Source organism: Manis javanica, chromosome 4 (assembly GCF_040802235.1).
Source record: "Manis javanica isolate MJ-LG chromosome 4, MJ_LKY, whole genome shotgun sequence".
In the NCBI taxonomy this organism is placed as follows: domain Eukaryota; kingdom Metazoa; phylum Chordata; class Mammalia; order Pholidota; family Manidae; genus Manis; species Manis javanica.
The window spans coordinates 177003218-177021989 of NC_133159.1; the positions used below are offsets into that span (position 1 = coordinate 177003218).

General features: G+C 49.6%; 1 long non-coding RNA gene across 1 annotated transcript in view; it reads right to left on the reverse strand.

Moving 5' to 3' along the window:
- LOC118968183 (uncharacterized) overlaps nucleotides 1-18772 on the reverse strand; it is a 31911-nt gene that overhangs the window by 6613 nt on the left and 6526 nt on the right. The window lies entirely within an intron of this gene.

Genomic DNA, 18772 nt, shown 5'->3' on the forward strand with positions numbered 1-18772 from the left:
TGTAACACCCAGCCATGCATGCACATTTTGTGACATGACCTAGATGGCATTGTTTGTAAGAATGGCAAGGGATTGGAGGTACCCTCCATAGGGGACTGATTGATCCCACACTTACGATATGCCCAGGTGATGAAATACAGCGGCTTCAGAATGAAGAATTAGACCACTGATGTGTGGCTATGGCAACATGTCAACATGTCCCAGGTACATTGTAAGGAGGACAGACAAAAACGAAGCAGAGCAAGAGCAGAACAGGCTGTGGGGTGGATTGGTTTCAATTCTCCATGAATGAATCAACGGGCATGCTACCATCTGGATAAAAAAAGGGTGAAAGAAAAACAGTACATATGCTTCTCTGGTTGTGTGTGCTAAAGAATATCTCTGGATGGATCCCCAAGAAACAGCTTTCATCGGTTATATGGGAGCAAGCATTTCATTATATTCTTTTTGGTAACTAAGTTTTTGAACTGTGTGAATATATTACCTATTGGAAAAGAAAATGCAATTTAAGATATGTGGGCCCCACCTCTGTAACAGAATGGAATGACCCCAGAACTTGAGGGCTCCACAAATTCCAGGACAGGATGAGGTGCAGAAGGGAGAGATCATTCCGTCTTACATTCACAGGCTGTGTGACATTTACAAAGCACTTCATTTGTGCCGCCATTCAATCCTCTGGACAGTTCCTTTCTTTCAGATGAAGAAATGGAGGCTCAGAGAAGTGAAGTGATCTCTCAGAAGTCACACAGCCGTCACACTCCCCATCACAGGCCTTTTCCTACCTCGCCCTGTGGCCAGAGTCCTGGGGCCTGGGGTCACTGCTGTCCCCATTTCTACTTGGAACGTGACTCAGCTGCTGTTCCTACTGGTCAGGCACAGCTGTGAGGTCAGAGGACGGTGTCAAGTTGTAGGTCAGCTGCATCCTGCCTGGGTGACCTGGGAGAAGGTGCTCACTAGGCCCACTCTTGGTTATGTCATCAGTAAGGCAGGAACAGTAACGCTACCTAGTCACTTAGAGCATTATTGTGAGGGAGGATTGGATGAGCTAAGCACCAAGAAAATAGCGGCTGAGAAGTACAAACGGGCCAGGCTTCCAGGAGCCCAGAATTCCCTCTGGTAGTGCCCCGCTGGGGGACGCCTACTTAGGAATCTTGCACGAATCAGAGAGCTTCCCTCCCTCCCGCAGGAGCTCTGCCCTGGCGACCTGCGGGGCCTCCCTGCTGACACTCTACCCCTTCCCTTCTCTCACTGCCCCTCCTCATCCCTCCTGACCCCACTCTGCCTCCGGGCAGCCGGGCAGCCTGGACAGAACACACCTGGGTTCCACATAGAGACCAGGGCAGCCACGGGCACAGAGCCAGAAGGTCGTGGCCCCTGCCCCTTCTCACTGCTGCCCCCCACTCCACTTAAATACCCCAAGATTGGGTTTTTTGGAGATTACAATCAAACCAGAGAAAGGCAAATAGGAGGGGAAAGGCAACTAAATGACAGTTTTTCCTCTTTCTCCACTAAATAGCCTTGAACATTAAGCTTTAGCTAGATATCCTCTTTTTTTTTTTTAATAAGCAGATAAAGTTTATTTCTCCCTCTACAGTGGTCTGGAGGTGAGAGGTCTTGTCTGTCAGGGTAGCTCTGCTCCCCGGGGAACCAGGTACAGCCCATCTTGGCACACTGCTTCTCACAGGGGTCCTCATCTGCGGGGTTGAAGCCGGTTTACCGCCAGGCTACCTCTGTGCCTTTATACGAATCTTAGTTTGACAGTCTAAAGTGCCTTTTTGCAAATGTTAAGGAGAGTCTCCTTCAGGCAAGTGCGTGTCTCGATCAAATGGAAGGTAGCTTTGCACAAAAAACAGGGTACCCCCTCTAGACAGACAAATTCGAAAAAGATACACTATTACAGATGCACAGCTCCGTGGGAGCGCGGCCAGGGAACATGTATTTTGTGTAAGGAGAAAGGTGTCCTTTCCTCTGAGTGGACAGAACCCACAGCTTGGTGGGTGGAGCGAGAATTCACCACAGTGCCTGGATTCCAGCATTTCTGGAGGACGGTAAGTCCGAGAGCAGGGTACCAGCGTGGTCAAGTTCTAGTTCACACCTTCCTCCCTGTTCACAGCAGGTGCCTTCCGGCTGTGTCCTCACAGGGTAGAAGGGGTATCATCCTTTAAAGAAAGAAACTATGACAAGAAGAAGCCCCTTCCCTCTTAATTCAGTCTCCCCTTCCTTGTTCTTAATTTATTTTTTGAATTAACATACAGTAAAACAGACTTATCTTTTTTGGTTTTCTGGCGTTGGTGTAACTGCCACTGTGACCAGCAGGACATAGGACAGTTCCACTGCCTCCAAACCCTGCTCCAAGCTTCCCCTTTGGGAAGCCACACCCTTTCCCCGCCCCTGGCCCCTGCCCTGCAACCATGGACGGGGTCACTGGCACTGTCATTTGTCTCTTTGAGGATGTCATAGAAATGGAATTATACAGTACGTAACCATTAGATTTGTTTCACTCGGTATCATGCCTTTGAGATTCTTCTCAGGTGTTGCATGTATCAGAGGTCATTCCATTGTATGGGTGTACCATCATTCATTTATTCATTCCTTTGTTGAAGGACGTTTGGGTTGTTTCTGGTTTCTGGTGACTATGAACAGAGCTGCTATACACATTTGTGCACAGGTTTTTGTGTGAATAGAAGTTTCCGTTTCTCTGGGATACTGGTTCTCAACTGGAGGCAATTTTGCCCCCCAACCCCCACCCCCGGGACCATTTGGCAATTTCTGGAGACATTTTTGATTGTCACTAGAGGGAGGGAGGGCTACAAGCATCGAATGGGTACAGGTCAGGGATGGTGCTAACCATCTTAGAATGCATAGGACAGGCCCATAATAAACAATGACCTGGCCCCAAATGTCAATAGAGCTGTGGTTGAAAAATCCTGCCCTAGGGTAAATAGATAGATAAAAGATTTTGGGGGTCATATGGTACCTGTATATTCAACTTCATAAGAAATTGCCAGACTGTTTTTTCAGAGTGACTTGACCATTTTGCATTCCCCCAAACAATTTATGTGTTCTGGGTGCTTCACATCTTTTCCAGTGCCTGATGTCAGTCTTTTAAATTTTAGCCATTGTAACAGGTGTGAAGAGGTATCTCATTATGCTTTTAATTTGTGTTTCCTTAGTGGCTAATAATGTGGAACATCTTTGCACGTGCTTATTTGCCATCTGTATATCCTCTTTGGTGAAGTGTCTGGTTAAACTTTTTGCCCATTTTTTAATTGGGCTTTTTGTATCCCTAATGTTGAATTTTAAGAGTTCTTTATATATTGTGGATATGTTTTATTGTCAAATATGTGATTTGTATCTTCTCCAAAGTATACCTTGTCTTTCCATTCTTTTAATGGTATCTTTCACAGAGCAAAAGTTTTTAGTATTAATAAATCCAATTTGTCTTTTTTTTTTAATGTACTCTACTTTTGGTGTCATGTCTAAGAACTCTTTCCCTAACTCCAGATCATGAAGATATTTTCTTCTAAAAGTCTTAGTTTTAGTTTTTTATTTTTTGCATAGGGATGTCCAATTATTCCAGCACCATGTGTTGAAAAGACCATCTTCTATTATATGACTTTTGCCTCTTTGTCAAAACTCAATTGGGCCTATTTCCTGGGTTTTCTGCTCAGTCTTATTGATCACTGATGCCTACCCATCGCCATACCATGTCTTGATTACTGAGCTTAATAAGAAGTCTTAAAGTTGGGTAGCATGACTTTACGTCTTACCATTTCATTCTTCTTTGTCAAAATTATTCTGGCTACTCCAATTTCTTTGCCTTTCCATATAAATTTTAGAAATGTCCTGTCTGTATACAACCTTTACTTGTTTTGTACAAGTCTGGAGTGTTTTCCAACACCACCGGGAAATTCTCCAGCTCGCAGAGGACACCAACTGGGTGTCCTCCAAATTTAACTCAGTTCTGATACTATCAACCTGAAGACAGCAGGTTAAGCATTCAGTCCCACAAGACTGCCCCCATCCCTGCCACTTCAGACACCAACTGCGAGCCCAAGGTGCTACGTGAGCTTCTGACTAAAGGGCTGTAAATCAAAGGTTCTCATGACCCACTCCCCGGATTCAATTAATTGGCTGAAGCAGCTTACAGAACTCAGGGAAACAGGTTACTTAACTAGAATACTGGTTTATTATAAAGGATATGAAAGATCAGCCAGGTGGAAAGGTATGAAGTCCAATAGGGTCCCAAACTCAGTAGATTCTGTCCCTGCATATCAAGGCACCAATCTAGAAGTACATCAAATCCTGTTGTTCAAGAGTTTTCATAAAGCTTATCTCCAGGGCTGCCCCAGTGAATGGATGGGGCTGAAGGCGCCCACCTTCTATTCAGTTGGTCTTCCTGGTGACCAGTCCTATCCAGAAACTATGTGCAGTCCCCATCCTAAACCATCTCATTAGCATAAACTCAGATGTAATCCAAAGGGCTTATTATGAATAACAAGAGGCACTCCTATACTTAGGAAATTATAAGTATTTTAGGAGCTCAGTGCCAGGACAGAGGACAAAGGACAAACACATTTCTTTATTATCCCCAACATATAGGCTTACAACACCCCAACTTGCTTTCTTCTAGGCAGGACTCTGACATTCAGATCAGATTTTGAATATGTTCTAAGGATGGGAGAAATGCTGATTTTATAGAAAACTCAAAAACAGCCATTCACCTGCTTCCTGGGAGAACAGATTGTATTTCGCCTGAGGAATGTGCAGAATGCAAATTTGCTTTCCTTTACTTGCTATGGAGTTGGGAAGTGTTCATAAAAAGATTCACAGACTCATGATGCCCTCCACAAGCTCATAAGCCAAGCTGTACTCACTCTTTGACAGCCAAATGGTCACAATACTTCTAAGCCTGCAAGATAATTCTTACCCATTTGAAACATGGTTTTCATCAGGTCAAATAACTTGCCGGGAACTGTGCACAGAATTTCTTCTAGAGGTGGAGTGGGAATTCATGTTGTCTAGTTCCGTGGTCGCTGAGTCTGAATACACCGCCCTCCAATTCTGCGGTTTCTAGAACAGACGAGGCTGAGAAACACCAGAACTAAGAGCAGTGTAAAGCTGAGAGTGGGCTCCGCTGATCCGGCCAGCACCCGGGGTGGGGGCACCCTCTCCCCATGGCCTTCTGCCTGGGACTGGAGACTTTGCTGACCTTCTGCTTACAGGTTCTCAATTCTTGCTGCCGGATCTGGGCTTGCTTTGCTCTCCTGTAAACTGGCAGTTTTGCTCTCTGTCCTGTACCTCTCACGGAATTGTAAGACTCAAATGATCAAGCACAGAAAACGCCCAGAAAGCTACAGCACAAACTGGCTTCTCTGGGGCATGGAATGGGGTAAGTGGAGATGGGGGTCATGGGGACCCCTTTCAGCTTCAAACTCTAATCTGGACTCAAAATTTTTAACAAGTATGAGTTTCTTTTGTGATTTAAAAATAAAACTGTAAATGTTTGCAGTAACGACGTTAACATAACGATGTGCTTTGCTGCCTTCAAAAAGTTTCCAGCCCTGCTAAGCTACACTAGCTACTCTTCTACCTTCCAGTGTGTGGGTCCCAGGGCCCAGCGGGGGACGTGCAGTCTGAGGGTGCCATGAGATCAGCAGGGTGAGGACCCGGGTTCCGGGGGAGGTGGGAGAAAGAGAAGGTGTGGCTCCATGTAGGCCATGAGTAGGGCTCCTCCCTCTTCCCTCCAAAGCCCCAGGTATGGGGCATATGTTTCTCCCTGGCTGTCTGGCCAGATCAAGCTGCAGGCAGGAGCCGCAGTACCAGAGGGAGGGACACTGCAGAACAGAGTGGAGTCAGCACAGAACACATTAAAAAAATCAATCACTGAGGCAGCAGCCCACCAAGTAAGGAGGCTGGGCGCTGAGGCCATCCTCCCAAGGAGCCAGCTTGCCGCTGGGGATTCTGGGCCTCCTGATGGCTCAGCAGGCACCGATGCCAGCCTGGGCCAATTGTGTTCAACCCCCAAGGGCACAGCCGCGGGCTGGCACACCTTCACTGGGCAGCGAGGAGGAATGGGCCGTGTGCATTTGTGCTTGTTTATTTGCTGTTCGAAGCTCCTCGCACACGGGTGTGGGTGCTGATTTCCTCTGTGTGGCTGGAGTCTGCCCAGGATGAAGCCTCCCCTATTCCCGGCCCCTCCCGGGCCTGGGAAAGCAGTAAGGGGCACAGTCCATGGAGAAGCTAGGTTACCCCAGGAGCAACAAGAGGAACCGTATAAGGAGACTGCTGTTGTTCCTAATAAGGACAGAACCCAGTGACTGTCACTCTGCCAGTGACAGGAGGGCAGGTCCCCAGGACATCTCCTTGGAGCAGGGAGGGAGGCAGGGATGGCAGGTGGCCCAGGCCCCTCCAGCTAACCATATAAATCAGGTCGCTTTCACAGCTAAGTTCAAGTTACAGTGCCTCTCAGACCCTCCAGCACTCACTTCCTGTCCCCAGCTCCCCATGTCCCTCTCCCTTCTTCCTCTGCCCCTGAGGGGTGGATCTTCCTCCTGTGTGGGAAGGAAGCTCTGTCCTGTCTTTCTGCTTGGTTCTCTGCTGCGGGCTGCAGCTGCTCAGTGGCCAATGATAGACTCAGGGCAGGGCTGAAAAACACTAGACCCCAACCCGCTCTCATCCTGAACAAGTCTAAGAAATCCCGTCTAACAGACTGTCTCTTGCTCAAAACAGAAATCCTTTCCCTCTTCCATCAGTCCAGTAGAAATCATTTCATGCAGACAGCAGCCTGAGGCCCTCCTCCTTAATTCAGGCATCTGCAGTTCTCTGTAAAGGGCCAGATAGAAAGGCTTTGACTTCATGGCTGCAAGTGTCATCATCTCCACCACAACTACTCAACTCTGTCATTGTAGCAGGAAAGCAGACCAATACCATGTCAACAGATGGGCGCGGCTGTGTTCCAATAGAACTTTATCTATTAAAACAGGCATTAGGCTGGATTTGGAATGATGTGCTGACCCCTGCTCTAAGTCACCAGACCCCTGCTAGGGCAGGTCTGAGCAGCCTTTAGGACCAGCCATCCTCTAAACTCCAGACAAGCAGTTCCCTGAGAATGCCTATCCCAGGATTCCCCCAGAGCCTGGCTGGCTCCAACTGCAAAGATGAAGAGCGTTTGTATGGGGGGAAGAGGGAGCAGTTTGCTGAGCTGACTTTGAACCCACTTCACCTTTGCCCAATTTAATTAAGCTTGAACAGAGACCTTTCCAGTGAACACATTTGTGGCTCCATAAATCACCAAGGTAGGCCACTTACAGAGGTGAACCAGGAATGATCCATCTCTGGTGGTGAGTCTGGAGAACAGGCTGGAAGCCTGGGGAGGGGCCCTGGGTCCCCGATCAGGGCCCAGGAGCAGAGATATTTTCTTATTCACATTGCCTTGGGCTTAGGATCAGGCTGCAGTGGGAAAATGGGGTCCAAGTCTCAGAGCTGCTGTCACTTACAACTGAATGACCTTGGGCAAGCTACTTAATCTCTCTAAGCTTTAGTTTCCTTGTTTTATAAAATGGAGATAAAAATAGTACTTGGTTCCTGGAGGCCTGAGGTTTTAGCTCAGATAACCCAGCAAAGCATTTAACACAACACCTAACACACATGGGCAGGGACAGGCCTGCGAGCTTTCCGGCCAGGCGCCTTCCATGGGTCAGATCCATGCTGGGAACTGCCAGGGTAAATCTTATTTAATAACCGCAACAATCCCCTTGAGGTGGCTCTCATTATCCCATGTTACAGGTGAGGAAACCGAGGCTCAGGGAAGCAGTAACTTACCCCAGGACGCACAGGGTTAGCTTATAGAAAAGGGAACTGTGAAAGCAAATGGAAAGCAGAAATGGGTGGGAGTGGGCCAGGAAGCTTGGGAACCTCTGCAGACAGCCGGGCGGAGAGGTGGCCCCTTGAAACAGCCCCATTTTCACTTTCCAGAGAGGAAGAGAGCAGGTGCGTCTGCACTGCCAGGAGCTCAGTAGGGGCCTGTCCTCCGTACACCTGCCAGTCTTTCCTGGAAAAGCTGATTCCTGGGGAGTTGTTGGGTAGACGTCCCATGCCCTCCTTGTACTCGGTTAAATTGTGTCTCTCAAAAATGTATGTCCACTCAGAACCTCAGAATGTGACCTTACTTGGAAACAGGGTCTTTACAGATATAATTAAGGTCAGGATTGAAATCACACTAGATAAAGATGGGGCCTAAGTCAAATGAGCATGACCCTGTAAGGACCAGAAAAGGGTACCGGGCAGCTTAGACCAGAGCCATGTGAAGGTGGGGGCAGAGACTGGAGCAATGAGCCTGCAAGCCCAGGATAGCCGGGAGCCCCCAGAAGCTGGCAGCGAGGTGCGGAACGGATCCCCCTCAGGGCCCAGAAGGACCAAACCCTCCCAGCACCTTGATTTTGGACTTCTGGCCTCCAAAAACTGTGAGAGTTCATTTCTGTTCTTTGAAGCCACCCAGTTGTGGTAATTTGTTATGGTGGCCACAGGAAACTCATCCACCACGTGTGGACTTCTAAGGGTGGTCCCCAGTGTCCCCGGTGTCCCTGGTGCCTGGCACACTCTGAGGGCCCAAGGACCCCAATATGATGAGAGAATGGGCAGGGAAAGAATGCAGGAAGGGAAAAACCAGCCGGTGGGCAAGGGGGCTCTGGAAAGCTAGACTGCAATGCAAGTGTAAGGGAAGCCAGGAACAGGGGCGGAGTCCGGCAGTAAGGAGCAGAGGTGAGGCTGGCCAAGCAAGGCTCCATCTCCCCTACACCTGCACAGTGGAAATAAACGTGGCTGGTGACGAATTCTTTACTAAAGAGAAAGCCAGTTTAAAGAAGGACTGTTTGGTGGCTTCCCTCTCCCACTTAAGCTGCCTTCCCTACCCCCATGTCGGGGCTGGGTCTGCACAGCTCTCCAGCAGACAAGTAGAAACCAGTCCCGGGAAGTCATCACTGCTTGGTCAGAGTTGGGTCAGGATGTGGGAGTGAGGCCAGGCTGGGTGGAGAGGCTCTGACCCTGGGGCCTCAGGGCCTTGACCTGCCCACGTTTCGGTTGCCCAGGGCAAGTCAGCAGCACCTGGTGATGGGGGGGCGGGGTGGGGGGTGCCGAGGCTGCCCAGGGGCCTTTCTGTTGAGGGGTTTCCTCCTGTCCCCACACTCCAGCTGAAGCCACACCCACATGTTGTCAAAGGAAGAGCCCTTCTAAGCTGGGCTGCTCAGGGGCCCGAGGAGTGGCGGCCGCCCCTTGTTTGGGTGGTAGCTCACCTCCAAACACAGCAGTGGCCATCCCTGCACAGATACACCACCACCGCACAGAGTGAGTCCCTTCCCCGACCCTTGTGTCCAGGCTGCCCTGTGGCCGCTTTGACCAACAAAATTCAGCAGAAGAGACGCTGGGCCAGATCCTCACCAGCCCTCGAGAGGACTGGTCGTTGCCAACTGCTCTGGGAGTCCTGAGCTGCCACTGACAAAGCCAGGGCCACACCGCTGGAGAGAGACCGTGTGGAGGAGCCCCGAGCTGCCATCTTGGGCAGCCGGGCCTTCGGTGATCACAGCCCAGCTGCTCTCTGACTGCTCCAGCAGAGAGACGGCGCCCCGACACCATGGAAGAGCCGGCCAGGCCAGATGAGCCCCGCCAACCCACACAACCACTAGACATAAGAACAGTTATTTGTTTTAAGCCACTAAATTTTAAGGTAGCCTGTTGAGAGGAATACCAGGAAAGATTCATTCCCTATCCTTTTCCAAAGGTCTTCACTGGCTACTTTGGGGCAGCAAGGACCCTAGGCTCCAGAGTCCACAGCCCGTCACTGAGGATTTGACCCAATGTCCTGCCTGGTAACTGGCTGTGATTACGGCAAAGTTGTTGGGTGGCGCTGCTCCTTCTGGGGTTGGTGGGAAACCTCTAAATTAAAATCAATAAATATTTGCAAAGCAGCTGGGCCATTCACGGCACTCCGAGAAACTAAAAGCGACATGCGATGCCTTTTATTTGAAAAGCATTAAATAGCTTAGCAAGCACTCTCATATACTGAGCCGCGTGTCACCCGTGACAGCCATGACGCAGCAGGGCAAGCCTCATTTCCTTTGTTACAGAGCAGGAAATCACCCAAGACCACACAAATAGGAGTGGTGGGGCCAGGGCTAGAAGCCAGGTCACCTGGCGCCCTGTCCACGGGCCTCCTTCACACTGCATCCCTGTTGTCCCCAACTCCTCCCAGATAGCAGTTTAAGGCTCAGTCAGGCCCATTTCCCCAGGAACAGAGAACTGGGGAAGAGAACCTGACTGCACGTGGTAAGTATGTGTTGTAGTGATGGGCCTAGAAGACACCCTCCTGGGCTGGGTGTGGCTCTAGTCTTACTTATAATAACTTGGCAGTTACTGACTTTGCTGAGCCTTCATCTCTGCACCTGTAAAGGGAGACGTACTAACCACAGAGGGATGTTAGGGGAGGGCCAGGCTTTTGGGACCGTCTTGAATAATAGAGCGCAGTGGACTTGACCCTCCGTGATTCTGGAAGTTAGATCACAAAATGCAAGCTCTCTGCCTTGCTTTCCACGAAGCAGTCTGACCTCCAGGGCTGCCATGCTGAGAGGAAGCCGGAGCCCAGCCACTAGGGAGGCCACATGGAGGGCCCCTGAGGCCACAGGAAGAGTCGGCCCCCAGCTGGCTCAGCTCCTTGCTGGTCCAGCACCATCCTCTGCCCAACTGCATTTGTGGAAGACAGACAGGGCGCTGCCAGAACCGCCCAACCCCGCCCTTCCCAAATATCTAACTCAAAGAAACCAGGAGAGATAAGAAAATGGTGTTCGCTGTTTGAAGTCACTAACTTTTGGGGTTATGTGTTGCCTAGCAATAGACAGCTGGAACAGAGTTGGGGGGTTAGTGGGTTGAATGATGTCTCTCCTTTGCCCCCTAAAATCAGTATGTTAACCTAGAACTTCAGGATTAGAATGAGGGTCTTTGCAGATATCATTACGGTAAGGAACTTGAGATGAGATCATCTGGGATTGGGGTGGCTTTATATCTAATTATAAGTGTCCTTATAAGATACGGAAGACACAAAGACACAGAGAAAACGCCCTGTGAAGTCAGAGATTGGAAAGATGTGGCTACAAGCCAAGGATCTCTTGGTGCCACCAGAAGCTATAAAAGCCAAGGAAGGCTTCTCTGCTTATGGCCTGCAGAGGGAGTGGGACCCTGCTGACATGGTGATTTTGGACTGCTAGCTTCCTGAACTGTGAGAGTAAATTTCCGTCATTTTAAGCCACCGAGTTTGTGGTAGTTTGTTTTGGCAGCCCTAGGGGACTAGAGGCAGTTCAGGACCCACTGCTGTCATGACAGCAGCTGTGTTCTATGACTCCTACATCAGATGCAGAAATGACACACAGAAGTGCTCCTAGGGGAGCAAGAGACAGAAGTCCTGTGATCAGGACTCCTTTGCCACAGCTCGAGCAAGGCCCAGAGCAGACAGAAGGGTCAGGGTAAGAAGCAGAGAGGAGGGTCTTGCCATGGGGCATGCTGTCTACCTGCTGCAGTTCCATGCAGAAAAGTCCACATAAAACAAAACTAAGCTAATGTAGGAACAACCCATTGAGGGTGTCCGTTTCTTGACCCTAGAGTTCAGATTATCTCTTTGCAATTTTCACAATTCAACTTTTTGGCAGAGTGTGGCCCCAAAATCCTTCCCTGAAAATCTCATGTGGATTTAGGATTAAATCACCATCCATCTGGAGTTGGCATGACCAGAGCAGCACAGACATCTGCAGGGGCAACAGAGCTGGATGAAGGGGCTGCAGGCTGACAGCTGCTGTTTGTGGCATCCGCATTGACCTGCAATGGTCTCGGCCCGGCCCCGGAGATGCCTCGCCTGCCTCCACCCTTCACAGCCATTCAGACATCACGTCTAAGGGTTCTGACTCCACCTTAGAAAAGGCCTTGCATCTGACTTCTCCTCTCCACCCTCAGTGCCATAAGCTCCCTGTCCTCTCTCATCTGCACCCCAACACTGGGTCCCAGGAGTCTTTCCTTCTGGGCCTGGGTGGAGGCCTCTGTGGTCTTGCCCCACCCTCATTGCCAGCCTCCAGCCCCCTCACCCTCCGTGGTCCCTTTCAGAAGCCACACCGCGTTGTTACTTTCTGAACCTGTTAAGACCCAGGCTTCTTTCCTTCTATCCCTCTGCTTACAGCCCCTGTCCTCCCACCTCTGAATTCCTATGCATGGTTCCTGGCCCAGCCTAAGCCTCACCTCTTGGCTCCTTCTTGCCTGGCTCTCCGCCCCACTTTCCCAGCTAGCTTGGAGTCCCTCCACCCCCGGAGATTTTGCTGTTCCCTTGGCACCTATGTGCTTCTCATGAAACTGCTACCAACACGTATCTCAGTGGCTGGCTGACGTTAGTTTCGCTGATTAGATTATGAGTGTTCTGGGCAGGGACTGTGACTCAGTTTCCTTTGTACTCCGTGCCTGGCACTTTGGGAGTATCTGTGGAAACGAGCCTGACAAATTAGGAAGCCACAGTAGGAAGAGGAGAAGGAACTTGCTGGAGGTCACCCAGCTAACTGGAGGCAGAACTGGGATGGGAAGCCACTTTCCAACTGGTATTTTTCTGGCACACCTCACTGAGTGCCTGGGGTGGCTGAGGAGTTAGTGAGCGCCAGGAACAAGGGGCTGAGTGGTATTTCTTGGAGAGGTGCCAGGATGCTGCCAAAAAACAACTTTTAGCGAAACAGTGGCTTAGGCAACAGGGAGAGCAACATGGGCCATGGAGATGTTTAGGGCAGCCAGGTGAGAAAGTTCTGGAGCAGAATCCGCCTCGGGGGAATGGAGTGTTCAAGGAAGAATTTGATCGAGACAGATTCTGTGGCTAGGATCCAGAAGCCATTGAAAAGGTGAGGAAGTTCCGGTGAGAGAGAGCAGCCTGGGCTTGGGAAAATGGCCAAGACATCAAGACTTTCCAGGTGACCTAACGGGCTGCCCGCCTGTGCTGCCATCATGATGACAGTGCGTGGGCCAGACGGGCCATTCTAGCCATCAGCTTCCATTGTCAAGACTTCTGCCAGCACCCTGTGATGAAAAATGATATGAGCTCCTATGTTTACTGTGTTTGACACGTCACATAGCAAGTATTGTGAGTTGACTTGTGCCCCTCCTCTCCCAGATATGCTGAAGCCCTAACCCCCAGAAGCTGTGAATGTGGCCTTATTTGGAAATAGGGTCTTTGCCATTGTAATCGAGCTGAGATCATACTGGAGTAGGGCGGGCCCCAAGTCCAATATGACCAGTGTCCTTATAGGAAGCTATGTAAAGAGACACAGACACACAGGAAGAAGGCCAGGTGACAGTGACACTCAGATTGGAGCAATACAGCTGCATTCTGAAAAACGCCAAGGGTTGCCAGCAGCCAGCTGGAAGACTCAAGAAAGGGCTTCCCTCAAGCCTTCAGAGGGGGCAGGGCCTGCTGACATCCGGATTTTGGACCTCTGGCTTCCAGACTGTGAGACAGTACATTCCTCTGACTTTAAGCCACCCAGTTTATGGTACAGCAGCCTTAACAAACTCACACAGCACGTCTACCTTTGTTCTGTGATTTGACCCTCCCAACTATGCTGTCAGCTGCTCTGCTAGTCTGTGATAGCCAGCCGCCAAGAGGGCCCCAGTGGTCCCCCCTCCAGGTATTTGGTGTTCGCCTCTCTGTGACGTCCCCTCTACACTGAAAAGTCAATAGGGTATTATGGAAGTGACAGCATGGGCCTCGCATGGCTAGGTTACTACATTTCTGTTTCTGCCTTGCCTTCAACTTATGAAGAAATCTATGTAGTGAGGAACTGAGGCCTCCAGCCAACAGCCAGCTCCACGGAGGGCGCCATCATGGAAGCCGATCCTCCAGCCCAGTCCAGCCTTCAAATGGGTGCAGCCCCGGCCAACACCTTGGCTGCAGCTTCATGAGAGACTCCAAGCCAGACCCCCCAGTTACTCCACTTGCTCATTCCCAACCCACAGAAACTGTGTGTCATAACACATGTTTATTGCTTTATGCCACTAAATTTCCTAAGTTGTTATCAGCATGAGATAGCGAATATACTTCCTCCTATCCCAACAAAAGCAGCATGTAGCATAGTTAAGAAAGTTCTGGGAAATTCAGATGGCCAACAGACACATGAAAAGATGCTCCACATCGCTAGTCATCAGAGAAATGCAAATTAAAACTACAATGAGGTATCACCTCACAACAGTAAGGATGGCCACCATCCAAAAGACAAACAACAACAAATGTTGGCGAGGGTGTGGAGAAAGGGGAACCCTCCTACACTGCTGGTGGGAATGTAAATTAGTTCAACCATTGTGGAAAGCAGTATGGAGGTTCCTCAAAATGCTCAAAATAGAAATACCATTTGACCCAGGAATTCCACTCCTAGGAATTTACCCTAAGATTGCAGCAGCCCAGTTTGAAAAAGACAGATGCACCCCTGTGTTTATCGCAGCACTATTTACAATAGCCAAGAAATGGAAGCAACCTAAGTGTCCATCAGTAGATGAATGGATAAAGAAGATGTGGTACATATATACAATGGAATATTATTCAGCTATAAGAAGAAAACAAATCCTACCATTTGCAACAACATGGATGGAGCTAGAGGGTATTATGCTCAGTGAAATAAGCCAGGCGGAGAAAGACAAGTACCAAATGATTTCACTCATATGTGGAGTATAAGAACAAAGAAAAACTGAAGGAACAAAACAGCAGCAGACTCACAGAACCCAAGAATGGACTAACAGTTACCAAAGGGAAAGGAATTAGGGAGGATGGGTGGGAAGGGAGGGATAAGGGTGGAGAAAAAAAAACGGGGCATTACGATTAGCTTGTATAATATAGGGGGGGGGCATGGGGAGGGCTGTGCAACACGGAGAAGACAAGTAGTGATTCTACAGCGTCTTACTATGCTGATGGACAGTGACTGTAATGGGGTTGGGGGGGGACTTGGTGAAGGGGGGAGCCTAGTAAACATAATGTTCTTCATGTAATTGTAGATTAATGATGACAAAATAAAAAAAAAAAAAGAAGAAAGTTCTGGAGCCAACTCTCACTTACCAGCTACTAATCTTGAATAAGCTGCTTCAGCCTCCCTGCCTTCCCTTACTGATAAGCAGCCAGAATAACTGTATCCACCTTATTGACAGTTCAGAGGGACGAAAGAGTTACTATGTAACTTATAACAGTCCCTAGTACACAGTAGGCATTAGCTATTGACATGTGGGCAAAAAACAGCTTGAGAGGTGAATAGACAGCTCCACAGCGACACAGTCAGCCCCTCAGCAGCCAGGCTGAGACCTGAAGCCAGGTATCCCAAGCCCCTGTGCTGTGCACATGGTCTGAGTGACTATGCACGCTCTCCGAGTCCCTTCCCTGGCAGCAGGCCCTTTTTGCAGCAAAGCGCCATCAACGGTTGGCTGAGGGGGCAGCCAGTCAGGTCAGACCTTGGCCCTGGCCCTGGCCCTAGCGGGGGTTCAAGAACCCCTCAGCCCCTGCAGGAAGGGTGTCAGAAAAGAATGTAAGCACAAGCAAGGGCAGGCTGGGCTCCCTGGGAGGGGGGTCTTCTGTATCACATTTCATTGCCAGAGCAGGTCTAAGGATGGAGGCAGCCACTGTTTTCAGCCCTGGTTAGGAAGTCACCGGGAGGGCAGAACAACTGTTTTGAAATACAATACAGTATTAGAGCAAAAAGGTGGGTGGGAGTGAATCTCTACTGCATGGGCTGCTTGAATTTAAGCTGGAGCCTTACCACCTTGGACAAGCAAAAGCCACCAGCTCCCCTAGAACAAAGACCCATTCCCCTTTTTCTCCAAGTCTGTGGCACCTGTCCCACATCTGGTAGCGGGAAACCGTGAACGGTGCAGTGCATCAGTGGAAACGAGGAACAGAAACAAGAAAAGGCAGTGGCGTTTGGAATTTGCCTTTGAATGAGCAACAGCCTAGGAAAATTGGTTGCAAAGAGCCTCCAGGTGTGCTGGTAGCTTTCTGATGACTCCTCACCTCCAGGTATAGCTGTTTGGAAAACATCAGAGGTGGTTACTGGGTGTGGTTTCTCCCAAAAGGTCAATGAATAGTGGCAGGGTAGGCCAGCCCAAAACATGCCTCTTCCTCATACGGATTATTCCAAGCTGATTATTTTGAGAAACAGCAAGCACAGGAGAAGCTTGGAAAACAGTCTTAGCTATCTTTTTTAAGGGAAATTGACATTTATAAAGGAAATCTCCATTTGTAAGGGTGTCTCCCTCTCTGTACCAGGAAGAAAAGTATGCTCTAAGTCCTGAGAATCTTATTAATGAAGAGACACTCATGTAAATCTGCATAATAAACCTTACTCCTGTTTACCTCCCCGTTAACAGCCTCACCAACACCTTTCTGTCTACTGTGTTAAGTTGAAGATGGTACTGAAGTCTGAAATCTAAGCCTCCTCTTTGAGTTACTCATTTTTCTTGGTGATGTCCCATGAAAACATGAGGTATACATGTTAATAAACTTGTTTGTCTTCCCTTGTTAATGTGTCTCTTGTTACAGAGTTCTCAGCAGAGAACCTAGAAGGGTAGAGGGAAAATTATCCTTCTGTCCCCATCACTGTGATCTAAAATGCCCCCCTACCAGCTTGTAGGGCTGGCATCCCCTCAGTTGACTTGCCTTTCCTCTGAGCCTTACCACTTCTAGAAGGAGGAGTCTGGGTGAAAGCACAAGACCAGATACCCACAGATAACAACTCAGTGAAAACTGCATCTGACCTCTGGGGTCAGCACCAGAAAAATGTTAATGAGGGCCCGTCTTTGCAGCTGGCCCACCTTCTGTTGTTGAGCTCTGCCGGCTCCCCAACTCCAGGACCCTCACCTTCCAAGAGAAGTCTAAGACCTTCAAATCATGTGAGTCCAGCAAAGCTTCGCACTGCAGTGCTGCCCCACCTGACTCCACACTGAAATCTACTTTCACTGCTCATCTCCCCGTCAAAACCCAGTTGCCAGGGGGCACATCCCTTTAATCAGACTGCTCTCCGACCACACACCCTCCAGTGCAGGGCGGCAAGTCAGCCCACAGTTCTGCTCATCACTTTTTCCTTCCTGTGATGGGTGTGCTTGTCTCTGATACAATCCGAACCTGAGCACCGCCTTTTGAATAAGTCCACCTACCATCACAGAGAGACCTGGGTGTCATATTACCTAGGCTACAAGCATTCTCCAGAGGACACGTCAGCAGGCCACAAGCCCACCTTTCCCGACACCTCCCCTCAAAGAGCCCGCCAAGAACCCTGGCCATAAAAAGCCTCTTGACCTGTTAGACACCCCTTTTCCTTTGTTCTGCTGGCTGGAAAAGGGGGGTCCCTCTCAGGTTTGGCAATAAACCTGCTTGGACTGTTGAGTTCACATCCCCTCTTTTTCTTTCATCTATTCCCTCTATCCCTTTCAGTCTCCAAGACAGATTTGTATTTCAGTGGCTCTGAAACTTTATTAGACACAACCATTCACCTGCAGTATTTGTTACAATACAGAGTCTGGGTGGGTTCAGAAGTCTGTAGTCTTGATAGGCTCCCAGGTGACCCTGAAGGTGGTGAGCCTTGAACCCTGAGAAACTGTATCCTAATTGAGATTTCAGACAGGGGTGGAAAATACTTGAGAAAGGAGAAGCTCATAGTAACCTCCTGGGAGCAAGTGAAGGTTCCTGTGGCCAGGATTCTCGCTTGGCCCTGGTCCACAAGCTCATTGCACACACGTGGGTAATACATTGTTACTGACTCTATGTAAAGAGCCCCGCCCAGTGCTCTGGGCTGCTGAACGGCTGCAGGGCTGCACAGCAGCAGGAGAGCAGAGACTGGAGTGGTGGCAGTGCTGAGGACAGAGACTGAGACGGCTGCCAGGGGCAAGGGGACCCAGAGGCAGAGACCGGGCTTGCTGCATGCAGACTCGCTCTTGAGTGGACAGGATTTAGTGACTGGCCTACCACTGGGGAACGCTCCATTGTCATTTTTTCAGTCTCATTGAATCTATAGTGAACTTGTTTAGAGCTGAAACCCATTGGCAAGAAACCTCCTGACCCTTAATCATCCCATCAACACAGAAGGGACAAAGCATGGGGAGGAATGAGACTGCCACAAGGCTCTCATTTCCCAGAACACCCCCCTTGTGGTTCCCCGCTGTGCTTCCCACCCAGGCTCCACTCCTGTGCTTTTCCTCCAAAGTCCCTCGGAATCCCAGAGGTGGGGAACCTGCCCACCTCCTGTGACAGCACGGAATCTCTCATGGGGCAGCCATACCCTTTGTGTTTGGCTTCTCTGCCACCTTCCTTTCCTCAGCTGACTTGAACCATTCTCGGTTTGACCTTGCCTCTCGGGTTCTCAGGGTCAGTGTGCATCACTAATCACACCTGGGGTGGGGTGAGGTGCAGATTTTGTAAGACAGGCTCTTAGGCTTCTTGGCTGGAGGCTCTGGTTCAATAGCTGGAATAAATGGAGAAATCTACTTTTTAAACAAGCAACACAACTGATTCTGCTGTGCACTGAAGTAAGAAACAGCTTCACCACCATCTTTGTGAGGTGCTTGCAGGTGGCGCAGGAGATGAGCCTGAGCCCAGAAGGTCCCAAATCACCGGGCACTCTGACCAGCGGCGCTCAGATCGACAGTTTCATGTCACTTCTACAATAATCACAACGTGGGGTGGGGATCATTACCCATTTTGCAGATGAGCAAGTTCTGTGCTTTTTGG